Raw genomic sequence first — 14,774 nt, 5'->3', positions numbered from 1 at the left:
TTATAAAGATAATAAGATAAATAATAATGAAAAACTTAATATCAATAATTTTCACACTCAGAAAAAAAATCACTAAGTCAAGAGAAAGCAGACTCGAAATAGATACTTGTACACCAGTGTTCATAGCAGCATTATTCAAGGTAGTGAAAAGGTGAAAACAGTCCAAATGTACATTGAATTAATGTGCTACATGCATACAATGGAATGTTATTCAGCCCTAAAAAGGAATGAAATTCTTTTAATTTATTTTGGCTGCATCTGCTCTTAGTTGCGGCACACATGCGGGATCTAGTTCCCCGACCAGGGATTGAACCCTGGGCCCCCTGCATTGGGAGCGTGGAGTCTTACCCACTGGACCACCAGGGAAGTCCCCAGGAATGAAATTCTGACACACACTACAACATGGATATACCTTGAAGACATTATACTAAGTAAAATATGTCAGACACAAAGGGAAAAATATTGTATGATTTTTCTTAGATGAGGTGCCTAAAATAGTCACACTCATTGAGACAGAAAGTAGAATAGAGGTTACCAAGGCCTGGGAACAGGGAGGAAATTGAGACTTAGTGTTTAATGGGGACAGAGTTTCAGTCTGGGAAGATGAGCAAGTTCTGGAGACAGATGGAGGTGATGGTTGCACAATAATATGAATGTGCTTAATGTCACCGAATGGTACACTTAAAAGTGGTTAAAATGGTAAACTTTATGTTTCTGTTACCGGAATAAAAAAATATATATTTCTTTTTAGGTGTTTTGGAACATGAGGATTTTTTGCAGTATAGCTAGGCCTCCATGTAGAAATGGAACGCTGGCCCTGATGTTCTAAACACTCGAGCTTTGTGACTTCTGCTCTGTCCTTGTCCTATCTTGGCATTTATACAGTTGGAAGAAAGAATGGGTGCAAATGTATGATATTATAGCAGTCAGCCATTAGGAAGGGCAAGCATAGCATCCATTCCCAGTGGGAAGCCTGTTAATAAAGAAGAGAGAAGCCTCTGGAACTGAATGACTCCACTTTGCCACTGGGCCATTTTCTCTCGTGAACTGGCCGTGAGGTCTGTTCAGCTGCCCTGTGTAACCAAGGTCGGCTTTTAGCGTGTCTGGTGGGGATGATGTTTCTGGCCCCAGGCTGTGAGCAGGGCTCCCGTGAAACCAGCTCCCACTGCCTGCCTTTTGGAGCCTCTGTCCCAGGAGGCTGTTCTCTCATGCCAGCCCCTACCTTCAGAATCCCCTGAACCTCAAAAATGTGCAGGAAGTCCCTTCGCTGCGGGCACATTCCAGATCCCTGTGTAGGGCGGCTGCACCCAGATTCCAAAGAGAGCCTTGCAAAGCCGCCTCCCAAGCGTTTCTGCCTCCTCCTGACTTTGAGCCATGGTGCCCTCAGGCAGGGATGTGTCTGCATCTGTGCATGACATCATTGGTGGATGAGAGGTAGGCTCCTTTCTCTTCGCAAGCATGTTTCTGCAGCGCCCTGGTTCTATCTGTGAAAGCAGACAGAAGTGGGTGGGGGCGTCCTGCCGATGTGCTCTGTGCAGGGCCGCCTCTGCCAGGGCAGCTCTGGCACACACACGCCTCCTCTTGACATGGCCCCACCCTGCCTGTCCTGCTTAATTGCCTCACGTCCCCTCTGCCCTGCGCCCATCTGGCCTGCTCAACCTCCCCGGAACAGCCCACCTGCTCGGACCTCTCTCTGGGACATTTGTCCTTGCGGCTCCTGGACACTGGTTCTACTGACCCCGCTGTTAGAGTTCCCCAGAGAAACAGAACCAACAGGTGTGTGCATAGTAGATGGATGAATAGATAGATAGATAATATAAATGGATGGATCTAGATCTATCTAGAGGTATCTATATATCTAGATCTATCCATCCATCAATCCATCTATTTATTTATCCATCCACCCATCCACCCATCCACAGGGAGATTTATTTTAAGGAATTGGCCCACACTATTGCGAGGCTGGCAGATCTGAAGTCTGCAGGGCAGGTGGCAGGCTGGAGACCCAGGGAAGAATTGATATTGAGCCCAAACAGGGCATGTTTAAATCAAATGCAGTCAACCCTTTAAGCAGTGCTGGGCTCACCCTCCCCGTCTGCCTGGCTTGGGTTCCTGTGCTTTCTCTGACCCTCTCTCTGTCCTGCACCCACCGCCCCCCGTCACAGCCCTCCACTCTCTTCCCTGCCCTGCTAATTCCTCTCCTCCCCCAAGGATGGCATTCACTTGATTGATGGGAGAAGCCCCGGGTTTGTGAGTCGGGCGGATCCGGGTTCAGGCCCAGCAGCTCCGTTCTGAGTTGGTGACGTTGAACAAGTCCCTTCAGCCCTGAGCCTCGGGCTCCACTGTGAGGTGGTGAAGTCCGCCTCTCGTCCCTTGAAGCCCCTGGTGGGGCGGGCGCCTCCTTGGCTTGGACGTCCTTTTCTCTCCCGTGACCGAGCGCTGCCTCCTCCCTCACGGGGAGCACCCCGCAGCCCCCCAGCCGTGAACATGGGTTGGAAGACTCAGTGTTGGTGTGTCGGTCAGGGTCTCTCGAGAAACAGCCAAGGGGATATGTGTTTACAGAGGGAGGTTGTGCGGACTGGAAAGTCGGAAATCCATGGGGGAGGCGGCAGCTGGAGAGTCAGGCGAGTCCACGAGTCCAAGTTGCTGTCTAGTCTGAACGCAGAACTCCTTCCCCCTCGGGGGACCTCAGTCTTTTCTCTTAAGGCCTTCAACTGATTGGGTGAGGCCCACCCACATTAGGGAAGATGGTCTGCTTGAGCCAGAGGCTGTGGATTTAAATGTTAAGCATGTCTGAAAAACACCCGCACAGCAACATTCAAACTGATGTTTGACCACACAGCTGGGCGACATGGCCTTGTCAGGTTGACACATGAAGTTAACCTTCACACCCTCCTGCAAGACTCACCTCTGATGTTGCTGTTGTGAACTGGCTGACATACCAGGTATTGTGTGAAGTGCTTTCTTTGGCTTGTTTGATTTAATTCTCATAATAACTGTATGAAGTAGGTTCTATTTTGAGTCTCATAAAGCAGAGCTCTTATGTTGAGAGAGGTTGAGTAACTAGCCCAAGGTTGCACAGTGAGCTGTGGTTTGAAGTCGGGCAGTCCCACTGCAGAGCCCACCACTTTGGCTTCACACAGTCCTGCTGCCTCTTCCAGAATCCCCAAGAGACTCTGCCCCCTTCCCTGAGCCCTACTGAGACTTGCAGGTCCTCGAGGCTTATCCCCTCCTCTGCCAATGCCTTCTCCCCCTTCCCTGCTTGTTGGGAGCAGGTAGCAGGTTTGTTGACTATAACCGAAGTCCAGAATTGCCTGTGGCCAGGCATCTGTGACTCCACCTTGAGCCAGGGAGGACGGAGACCTGCCAGCTCTCTGCTGTGTCCCTGTCCTGGCGGCCGGGGCACTCCTGCATGGTCACCATCCCTGTCTGGGCACTGGTGGGGCCACAGTCCTGCAAATGGCACTGTGACCGCAGGCTCAGCTGATAAGGCGTCAGGAGGAAGATCAGCTCTGGGCTGCTTAGTCAAGCGAGGTTGGCCCCCTCTCCCTCGCAGGGCCCTGTGGCCCGGCCACAGGGGAGAACACGACTTCCGCCTTCTCGGGATACTTGAGCAGCCCAGGAATGAGGTTTTACGCTGTCCTGGCAACGCTGCCCTGGGCCTTTGGAATTAGCATTCTGTCCCCAACCTCCCTGAATCTCAGGAACCAGCGATCTCTCTTCTGCCCAGCCCTGCGCTGTGTTCGCCCATTGCCCTGGGCACCAGCATGCCAGCCCTGTTCCCCGATTCTTGGATGACGGACCGCCCGGCCTTGGTCCTGTTGCCTGCCTGCCGGAGGCCTGGCCCATCCTAGGGTTGTGGCTGGAGCAGCTACCACTGCAAGAACAGGGTGACACTGCAGGCCAACCTGCCTCCTTCCTGTAGTGGGTTGAATAGTGTCCCCCCAGCTCCAGACCCCTGGTCCCTGTGAATGTGACCTTATTTGGAAAAGGGGTCTTTGTAGATGTCATTAACTTGAAATCATGAGATCCTCTTGGGTTGTCTGGGTGGGCCTTAAATTCAATGACAGTTGTCCTTATAAGAGTGAGACAGAGGGAGATTGGAGATCCCGAGACAGAGGGGCCACTTGAGGATGGAGGCAGAGACTGGAGCCACGCAGCCCCCACCCCAAGGAACACCGGGAGGCCCCAGAAGCTGGGAGAGACAAGGAAGGGTCCCCCTCCAGAGCTTCTGGAGGGAGCACAGCCCTGCTGACACCTTGATCTTGGACTTCTTGCCTCCAGAGCTGTGAGAGAATTAAATTTCTATTGTCTTAAGCCACCAAATTTGTGGTAATTTGTTACAGCAGCCCCAGGACACCAGTACCTCACCCAGTCATGGGTGTGGGTCAGGGAAGCAAGACCAGCCCTGGCCTGGCCTGGGAGCTTGATCCCCGCCAGCCTGCTGCCCGGCCGCACAGTACCCGGTATGTACCTGGGACCAAACACAGATGAGCAGATAGGGACAGGATGGAACTGGAGTAAACCGAATGCCGCTGATTTAGAAGGTGGCATTTGGGGACTCACCTGAGTTCAGATCCTTCCTGGAGTGTTTGTTGGCTAAACATTTTTTCCCCAAAGGGTGGGTAAGCATTGAATGAGGTAATAAATGGAAAATGCCAGACACAGAGCAAGCGATAGTTAATAGTACTTGTTACTGTCAGGGTGGAGCCGAGAGAATGGTGGGCCTGGGAATCTAGACCCCCTTCTGCACTGGAAACGCTCTGGACCTTCAGGACCTGCCCCCTATCTCGGCACCTGCCTCTGTGCCAGGGGCCAGTGTGTCCTGTCCCCCTGCCGCCCAGCACTACCGTGAGAATCAAAGGAAGGAGTATAGGCACAAATCTCTTGCAAACCATACAGTATTTCATAAACCCAAGATGCTTGCACTATGATTTACACCGTGTTTATCTGTGTCCTGATGCATCTATACCCTATGTCTTTGAACGTGGCTCCGTGTAACTCAAAAAGGGAGGAAAAGGTGGTTTCCAAGCTTTTAATGTTTCCAGGATTTAAAATGTGCTTAAAGAAACTTGGCTTTCAAACAAGCAGGCTCAAACTGCAGACGCACGGTCCTGTTCAGTGGCGCTGGATTTTGCAGCTCGGTTCCTGCTCCCCTCCATCCTCTTGTGATCACCGACTGGCTTCCAGCAGCAGGTGTAGGAGAGGGGGACAGTCTGGACAGAAGCCCCCAGGCTCGGCAACCCAGCTGCCCCAGTACCAGCCCTCCTGCACCGATCTCTGCTTTCCAGATGTTGAGAGCCTTTGAAGAGCGAGCCACACACTTAATTTTAAATTGCGTAATGGTAAATAACAGAAGCAGCCCCAATTGCTAGGGGAACACGGAGAGGATCCACTTCTTAGTCCTGGGGAAGCGGATAAAAGTTCCCAGCTTTCCTTGGTGCCATTCCCGTGATGAATCTCATCTCAGGAACTGCACATTCCTGTCCCTTGGTATCCTTGGCTGGAGAGGTGCAAAAGGGGCACTTGTGCAGGGTGGGGTGAAAGAGCCAGAAAAATGACCAGGCAGAGGAAGTGGAAAGTTTTAAATAGGTTTGGTGTTTTTTTCCACTTGCATATTTATAAGCTTATGATATAATAATAATTATTATTGTTGTAAAATACACATAAAAATTTACCATCTGTATTAGTTTGCTAGGGCTGCCATAACAAAGTACTACAGACTGGGCAGCTTAAACAACAGAAATTTATTTTCTCAAAGTTCTGGGAGCTAGAAATCCGAGATCAAGATGTTGGTGGGATTGGTTTCTTCTGAGGCCACTCTCCTTGGCTTGTAGATGGCTGTCTTCTCCTTGTGTTTCTTCACATCATCTTCCTCTGTACATGTAAGTGTCCAAATTTCCTCTTCTTAGAAAGACAAATACCATATGATATCACTTATATGTGGAATCTAAGATATGACACAAATGAACCTATCTATGAAACAAAAACAGAATCACGGACATAGAGAACAGACTAGTGGTTGCCAAGGGGGAGGGGGGTAGGGGAGGGATGGAGTGGGAGGTTAGGGTTAGCAGATGCAAACTATTATATATAGGATAGATCAACAACAAGGTCCTACTGTATAGCACTGAGAAACTATATTCAATATCCTATGATAAACCAAAATGGAAAAGAATTAAAAAAAAAAAAGAATGTACAAATTTCCTCTTCTTCTAAGGACACCAGTCACATTGGATCATGGCCCATCCTAATGACCCCATTTTAATGTAATCACCCCTTTAAAGAACTTATCTCCAAATTCAGTCATATTCTAAGGTACTGGGGATTAGGATCTCAACATATGAATCTTGAGGGGACAGAATTCAGCCTGTAATGCTACAAACTGCTAAGAAGACCTATAACTAACCATGACTAAGAGTGGGAGGGTCTGGACAGAAAAGAGGGCATCTAGACCTACTGGCTCCTTCCATGGGGCTCCTCCTGCCCCATGATTATGTCTAAGAGAGTGTGTGGGTGTGGCCTCAAATTATGACACTATTCCCAGAAAAGTGTAAATATATGGCCATCAAGAGCAATAAGACTCTAGCACCAAAGGCTACCGTGAGTGTGTAAAGAGTTGGCAGTTAGTCAGGAGCACACTTTGCAAATATCTCGGAGTCTTACATAAGGCTCTGCTGCTCCCTGCACATGAGAGAGCTTGGGTCACTCAGATAGTCCCATCATATCACTGGAGTGGCGAGTTCTCATCACAGCTTGTGTAAGGACCTTGTCATGGAGCATCGGAACATGAAGAATAAATGGGAACAGCAGGGAGATCCAGAAAAAACTCTGCTGGTTGTGTGCAGGCTGGGTGCAACAGCTTAGAGCTTCTCAGTGTGGGTGGTGCTGGAGACTTTCTCCTGGAAGTTTTCTGTGTTTGAAAAAAAAATTATTACTTATTGGCCATGCAATCACGTTATCTGGCTCGCACACTTTCTGAGTAGTGTTAATGATAGTTTGATACCATCATGTGCCTAAATATACACGTATCATCATAACAAGTTTACAGGGTTCTACCACGGTGGGAACGGATGGAGGCAGATTCATCACGCGAGTGACTGCCACCGGAGGGCTCCAGGGTGAAAGTCAGCGGCACTCCAACAGGGTGGAAACTACTATCCCTAATAATGGTTTGCTAAGTGAAGGTTTGATGCTGAATGTTGAGATTTCCAGCCTCTTCCCTTCTCAGCTGAGGGGCAGCCAGGCTGGAAGAGCCTTTTCTAGAAAACCTGATTAAGGAAAAACATGTGGAAATACCTAGAAGGGAGTCCCCTACAAAACGACCTGGCCAGAACCTTCTGTAGCAATACATGATCATAAGAATCCCCTGGGGAGGTTTGAAATGCCCCCCTGTACTCCTCCCCATCCCCAAACGGTTACCTCAGAATTTCTGAGGATGGGGTCATGTCATTAGTGTCCACAAGCCTCCTGAGGGATTACAGCGTGTGGCCGGGTCTGAGAACCACTGTGTAAAGGGGAGCCTGTGGTTGACAAACCCTGGATTTTTAGTGACTCCTCTGGACTGTGAATGGACAGCTAGGGCCGACCAGACAGGTAAGAAGAGCCTCTAACTTGAAAAAGGCCAAAACAACCAGAAAAACTGGAGATGATGCAAAAGGACATTTTAAAAAATCTATCTTCAGCATCTTCAGAGAGGTGAGAAGTTATTACATTGGTGACATGAGAAAAGGATGAGATTTAAAAGTTCAGAAGACAGAAAAATCCTCGGACAGTAAAACATGACAGCAGAATTATTATTATTGTGCAAGGTTTTTCAAGAGAAAAAAAGGATAGAAAGTAAAATCTCAATAAAAGATGGAAAGGTAAAGTTGAGGAAATCTCTCAGAATGTTGAGCAAAAAAATTAAAGAGAAAAAAGAAAGTCACAGAGATGGAAAATAGAGATAAGAAAATGAGATGAACCATTCAAGAGGTCTGGCATCCAAGTAATAAGTGTTTCAGAAAGAGCACAGGGAAAACAGAAGAGAGAAATCCTCAAAGAAACAATTCCAGAAAGTTTCCCAGAAACGACAAACGTGAGTCTCCAGATGGAGAGGGACCAGCAAACGCCCAATACAATGGATGAGCACAATGGACCACCACCAAGATCTAGCCCCGGGGAAGTTTCAGAGCTACAGAGAGACCTTCCAGAGAGAAAACAGGTTTCATACCGAGGACCAAGAGTCAGAATGGCACCAATGCTGGAAGCCATAAGATGCTTGGCAACTCTATAGCTGTTGGCAAAGTGCTTTATTTCTCTTGGCTTGAGCTCCTTGTCTGTAAAATGGGCACGATGCTGTGTAACCCAAGTTTCCTCAGGCCTCTCTAGAGCATTTAAAAAAAAAATACATTTATTTATTTTATGTATTTATTTTTGGCTGTGTTGGGTCTTCATTGCTGCATGCGGGCTTTCTCTAGTTGCGGTGAGAGGGAGCTGGCTTCTCATTGCGATGGTTTCTCTTGTTGTGGAGCATGGGCTCTAGGCGCGCGGGCTCAGTAGTTGTGCCGCATGCGCTTTAGAGCACAGGCTAAGGAGTTGTGGTGCATGGGCTTAGTTGCTCTACGGCATGTGGGATCTTCCCGGACCAGGGCTCGAACCTGTGTCCCCTGCATTGGCAGGCGGATTCTTAATCACTGTGCCACCAGGGAAGTCCCTCTAGAGCATTTTTAAAACAAAAGTGACCCGATTCCTCTCCTCTCTCACCCGCCCTAGTTAACATCGATCTCCATCCTCCTTTGGTGTCTGTCCTTGGGGGTCTCCAGCAGCTCTCAGCTCTCACTAAAGCTTTGCTCTGGTCCGCTGTGAAGTGGGTGAGAGCCCCTTCTGCCCTTTGCCTTTTGTGTCTACACTGTTGGAGGTGGTGCTAATTGTACCCTGACTTACAGAGTTTGGGAGGAAACTGTTTGTATGAGTTTCCTGGGGCTGCTATAACAAATGACGGTAAACTTGGTGGCTTCAACCAACAGAAATTTATTCTCTCCCAGTCTGGAGGTCAAAAGTCAGAAATCAAGGTGATGTCAGGGCTGCGCTCCCTCTGGAGGCTCCAGGGGAGGATTCTTCTTGCCTCTTCCAGCTTCTGGTGACTCCCGGCCATGCTTGGCCTTCCTTGGCTTGTAGAGGCATCTCTCCAATCACTGTCTCTGTCTCCCCATGCCTCTCTTCTCCCTGTGTGTGTGTCCTCGCCTCTTCTTATAAGGACACTGGTCATTGGATTTAGGGCCCACCCTATTCCAGTATGACCTCATCTTAACTAATTACCTCTGCTAAAACCCTATTTCCAAATAAGGTCACATTCTGAGGTTCTAGGTGGACACGAGTTTTGGGGGTACACTCTTCAATCCACTACACAGCTCTTATGCAGTTTTTCTCACACTTACTCCAAAGTTCCTCACCATTACCCACAGGGTGGGATGGGAGCAGCAGTCCAGCAGGAGGTGGGCCAGGTGACAAATCTAGTGACAGACACCGTGCTTTATCCCCCATCCTCTCTCTCAGCCAAGCTCTTGCTGGGTCAACCAACCTTACTTCAAAATGTGATTGCCCCCAGGACTGGTCCTCCCTGGCCCCATGGTGTCATAAATACGCCCATCACATATTTTAGCTTTGGGTTCAAGCCAGAGCCTCTATTATAAGTGTAGATAGAAAAAGCTATAAACTCATAAGCATTACATTAAAGTGTTACTTATTCTGCTTATTAAAAGTAATGGGGAGCTCAACTATTTCACATAAATCTTTTTTTTTTTTAATATTTATTTATTTGGCTACACCGGATCTTAGTTGCCCCATGCAGGATCTTTTAGTTTCGGCATACCAACTCTTAGTTGCGGCATGTGGGATCTAGTTTCCCGACCAGGGATTGAACCCAGGTCCCCTGCATTGGGAGTGCGGAGTCTTAGCCACTGGACCACCAGGAAAGTCCCCCACATACGTCTTATCTCTTTTAATTCCCACATGCATTCGTTCAATAAGGTGTTATTGGGCTATGTACCAGGCACAGCAAGATTTAGAATCTATATACACGACTAGATTGAAGACTCCTGGATTATAGAGGAGTCTGCAAGGGATTTTGGTTATCTTCTCTAATCGATCTTCTTTTGTTTTGCCCAGACATCTGATTCTCTGCCAGCGTGAAGGCAGCTGCCCAAGACTTGTCACCAGCCAACAGGATGGAGGAAGTCAATGGTGAAAAAAAATGTGGGTAGATTCTTACAAACTCACCCTCATCAGCTGAAAGAAGAAAGGACTCAAAGCTTGTAATCAAAGCCTGGGACACATGAGCAGGTAAGAGAGGGGAATCCCTTCTACCAGTGGGTGGTTCTCCAAGAGGGTTGCCCACCTGACAACCAAAAATAATGTGGTGCTCCATCCATACGGACCCAGTCACGGTTGTCACCCCAGTGACTTCTAATAGCTCAGAGCAGAGGTCCTCACTGATCAGGTGATCATGCGTGTGAGGGTGGGCGAGGATGACAGGATGGGGCCAGCAAGGCTTTCCGAAAGCTTTTGTAGTTTGTATGGACGCATTCTGATTCACGCTGTGCCCGGGTGGAAGTTCTACACATATCACAGATGGAGAGAAAACCTTGGCAGATCTAGTGGCAACCCGGGTTGGATGGTTGGAGAAAGCATCTTCCCTGTATGTGCAGGGTATCAGGCACCTTTATGCTGGGGGTGGAGAAGAAGGGACCCAGGACCCTCCAGCAACTCCCCTCCAGGTCTGGGGGACAATGAGAATGTAGTTACCTCCTTTGTAGAACTCTCCCTCATGTGCAATCTGTCACCAAGCTTAATTAATTTCATTGTCTTTTTCTTTCTTTCTTCTCCCCCTCCCCCTCCTCCCCCTTCTTCGTCTTCTTTTTACCATTATAACAAAATTTTATTAGTAATCATCAAATACAGTGTTCAGATTTCCCTGGTTCTCTCAAAATCTTTTCTAAAATTAATTAATTAATTAATTTATTTTTGGCTGCGTGGGGTCTTCGTTGCTGCGCGCGGTCTTTTCTCTAGTTGTGGCGAGCAGGGGCTACTCCTCGTTGCAGTGCGCAGACTTCTCATTGCAGTGGCTTCTCTTGTTGCGAAGCATGGGCTCTAGAGTGCAGGCTCAGTAGTTGTGGCGCATGGGCTTAGCTGCTCCGCAGCATGTGGGATCTTCCTGGACAGGGCTCGAACCCGTGTCCCCTGCATTGGCAGGCGGATTCTTAACCACTGCACCACCAGGGAAGCCCTCATAAAATCTTATACAGTTGATTGGTTTGAATCAAGATCTCGTTACCTCAATAAAAAATAAACCAAAAAAAAAAAAAAGACGTAAGAGCTACCTCAACCAATTACAATACATAGGCCTCACTTGGATCTTGATTCCATTTTTTTAACCCATCCCCTTCCCTTGGCATCTTTCCCAGCTACTACAAGCCCCTTAAAGGCAGAGATGGTGTATCATTGTACACCCAGGACCTAACGCACAGTGCCCGGCACATCGTCCTCAATCCCAAGGGTTTATGGAATGACTCACGCCCTAACCTGGAGATTGAGGACGTTCAACAGCAGGGAATGCTGCCTAACTGCTTCCAGAAGACATACAAAAGAGAAGGAGGGAGGTGGGTACGATCATTCCCTGTGTCTAAAAATCTGACATGACTAATTGATTTATAATGTCAAAGTCACCAGAAACGGTGGGTGGACTGAAATGATTTGCAGAGGGGAGGAAAAGCACAGATAGGCAATCTTTCAGATTATTGAAGGAGATGAGGAACGGGGAGCTCGGGGTAGCATTAAATGGGGGGTAGGTGCACAGTTAGCACTGTCTCCAAGGGCTGCCTGTCCAGCTGGGTTGGTCGACAGAGGAGGCAGGGCCACCTGGAAGCTCACAGAGGGTGGTGCCTGGGCCGCTCAGAGCTTCGTGGCCGCAGGAGTCTGATCAGGTTTTGAATGTGAACTCTGTCCCTAGCCCATTGTCTGACTTTGGACATGTCACTCTCCAACCCCAGTTTCACATCTCTAAAATAGGGACAATGATATCTACCTCAGAGGGTTGTGGTAAGGACCAAAAAGGTCACAAGTGAAAGCATCCAGTGGTTTCTGGCACATTGGCTCAATGTAAGTTTCCTATTCTTATCTCACTGACTGGCTTGTGCCGTGCACTCTGCTCTTCTGAACCTCAATTTCTTCACCTGCAAAAATGGAATATGTGAGAGTGCCTGGCACATAGTTGAAGCTCAATAAAGGTTTATTTTTAACTTTTTATGACGTTTATTTTGAAACAATTTTAAAGTTGCAAAAAGTACTAGAGTGTTCCCCTATACCGTACACCCAAGCTTCCCCTAATGTTAACATCGTGCCTAATCATATCAATAGTACAATGATCCAAACCAGGAAATTAACACCTCACAACTCAATGCCATTAACTAAACTCCAGAAATTATTCGTTTCCCCAAGAAGGCCTTTTCTGTTCCAGGTTCCAAATCAGGATCCAGAGTTGTTGTATCCTTTAGTTTTCTGTGACTTGTGACAGTTTCTCAGTCTTTTTTTTGTCTTTCATGACCTTGACACTTTGGATGGGTACTGGTAAATAACTTGGAAAAACACTTCTCAATTTGGGTTCATCTGATGTTTTCTCATGATTAGATGGAGGTTATGCACTTTTTGCAGAAAAACCATGGCAAAGACACTGTGTTACTTTTTGGTTTTCTTTTTTCTTTACTGTGGTAAAATACACAACATAAAATTTACCATTTGAACCATTTTGAAGTGTACAGTTCAGTGGTATTCAGTACTTTCACAGTGTTGTGTGACCACCACCATCTAGTTGGGGAACATTTCCATCACCCGCCAAAGAAGCCCCTCACCCACTAGCACTCCCTCCTCATTCCCATCACCCCCACTCCCTGGCAATCACTAATTTGCTTTCTGTCTTTATGTCTTTGCCTATTCTGGACATTTCATATATATGGAATCATACAATATGCAGTCTTTCCTGACTGGCTTTTTTCACTTAGCATCATGTTTTCAAGGTTCACCTGGGTTGCAACATGAATCAGCACGCCACTCCTTTTTATGGCTGAATAGTATTCCATGATGTAGACAAGCCACATTTTATTGATATTTTATTTTCTAATTCAACAGTGAAACCTGGCGAGGCAAGGAGGGCGCAGATCCCCATGACTGGCAGGAGGTACTGTGAAGTGTGTGGAGGAGAAGGGTCAGGACTGGTGCCCTGGGGAGCAGAGGACTGTACTTCATGTTGCAGACAATGCTCGAGAGGCCACTGTCACACTGCCGCGGGAGTAGCAGACTCCTTTGAAAACTTCATTTGTGGAAAGGGAAAAACAGTTATTCAGGAGGAGGGGGAGACGACCCAAGGATGGGAAGGGAAACTCTCCCTGGGGCTGGAGGAGTTGCTTCTCAGTGTCACCAGCTTTCTAGGGCCAACCACGGCGCCCTGGAGGCCCGCCAGGCTGGGCCAGCAGAGGCTGGGGCTTGGATTGCACTGCGGTGGTCACCCCAAACGCGCTCAGGGAGGGCCTAGGGCCCCGGGTGACCCTTGCTCATTGCTTATGAAGAAAGGGGACCCTCCCTTTAGGCACATGCAATAGTTGCAAACTTCCATTTATAAACAAGGTGTGCCGAGCAGGAGGGCAAACATTTTCATGTCCCAAACGTCACACCCCAGTTGCTCCTTAACTAGCAGATGCCCTTAGGTTCCCCGGAGCGGGTCTGAGGGGTGTCGAGCCGCGGGGACCGGTGGTCTCTCAACGTGCCCGCAGCTCGCCAGCCCCGCAGTCCCGCAGCAACCCCCCCCCCCCCCCCCCCCCCCCAGTGCTTGCAGCCCGCGGCCTGGACGCAGCGCGGCCTCGGGCGGAGGGCGGCGCCTCAGCGCGCGGCCCGCCCCCGTCCCGCAGCCCTGCTGTCCTGGCGCGCGCACTGTGCGCGTACCCGGGCCTGGCGGCGACGTGCGCGGGCCGCGCGTGCGCGCTGTGGTGGGGCGAGGGGCGGCGCGGGCGCGAGTCTGTCAGTGACAGCGGGAGGGGGAGAGGGAGGGGGCTGGAGATGGTGGCGGCGGCGGCGGCTCTTCCGACATGAGGCAGTAGCATCGCGGGGCTCGGCTGCGGCTGCGGTCGCGGCGGCATCTCTAGCTCGGGAGGCCGCCCCAGGCGTGGGCGGGCGGGCGTCCCGGGAGCGGGCTCTGCGGCAGCGTCGCGCACGGGCCGCCGGCTGAGGGGCCCGCGCCCGCCGCGCCCTGCGCTCGGCGCCCCGCGGCTCCGCGGCGCGGGGTTGGCCCCGGAGGCCGGGAGGGGCGGCGTGGCCGGGTCAGGCCCCGCTAGACGAGCCGCGCCAACGGGGGCGGCCGCAGCGCCGCGGGATCCGCAAACTTGCGCCGGGCCTCGCAGCCCGCCCGCCGCCCGCGGAGCAGCCGAGCGCGAGGGCGCCGGGCGCGGGGCGCGGGGCGGGGGCGGGGGTCCGGCCATCGGCCTTGAAGCCGAGGCGCCGCTCTGTGCGCAGCATGAGGGGCCCGCGGCCGCCGCCGGGAGAGCTGTGTTTGCCAGAGCGGCCCGCGGCGTGAGAGGGCTCGGCTGGACTTTCCCTCCGGAGCCGGCGGCGGAGCAGGCGAGTGCGCGCGTAGGAAACGCACCGCGGGCTCGGGCGGCGCTGGACGGGCGCGGGGGCAGCCCCCGCTCGGACCCCCGGGTGTTCTAGGTCCGGCCCCGGTGGCTGCGGTTGGCCTCGAGGGGGGA

The 14,774-nt window shown here is 50.3% G+C and overlaps 1 protein-coding gene across 1 annotated transcript in view; it reads left to right on the top strand.

Annotated features, from left to right (window-relative positions):
- Window positions 1–14,522: 14,522 nt before the first annotated feature.
- ADCY9 (adenylate cyclase 9) overlaps window positions 14,523–14,774 on the top strand; it is a 122,958-nt gene continuing 122,706 nt past the window's right edge. Inside the window, exon 1 of the mRNA XM_061208907.1 lies at window positions 14,523–14,646. The gene's annotated coding sequence lies outside the window, so the exon portion shown is untranslated. The remainder of the gene's footprint in view (window positions 14,647–14,774) is intronic.

This window comes from Eubalaena glacialis, chromosome 13 (genome assembly GCF_028564815.1).
Source record: "Eubalaena glacialis isolate mEubGla1 chromosome 13, mEubGla1.1.hap2.+ XY, whole genome shotgun sequence".
Lineage (NCBI taxonomy): Eukaryota > Metazoa > Chordata > Mammalia > Artiodactyla > Balaenidae > Eubalaena > Eubalaena glacialis.
Note: the sequence above shows the minus strand (reverse complement) of the source record. Positions and strands in the feature narration are given on the sequence as shown.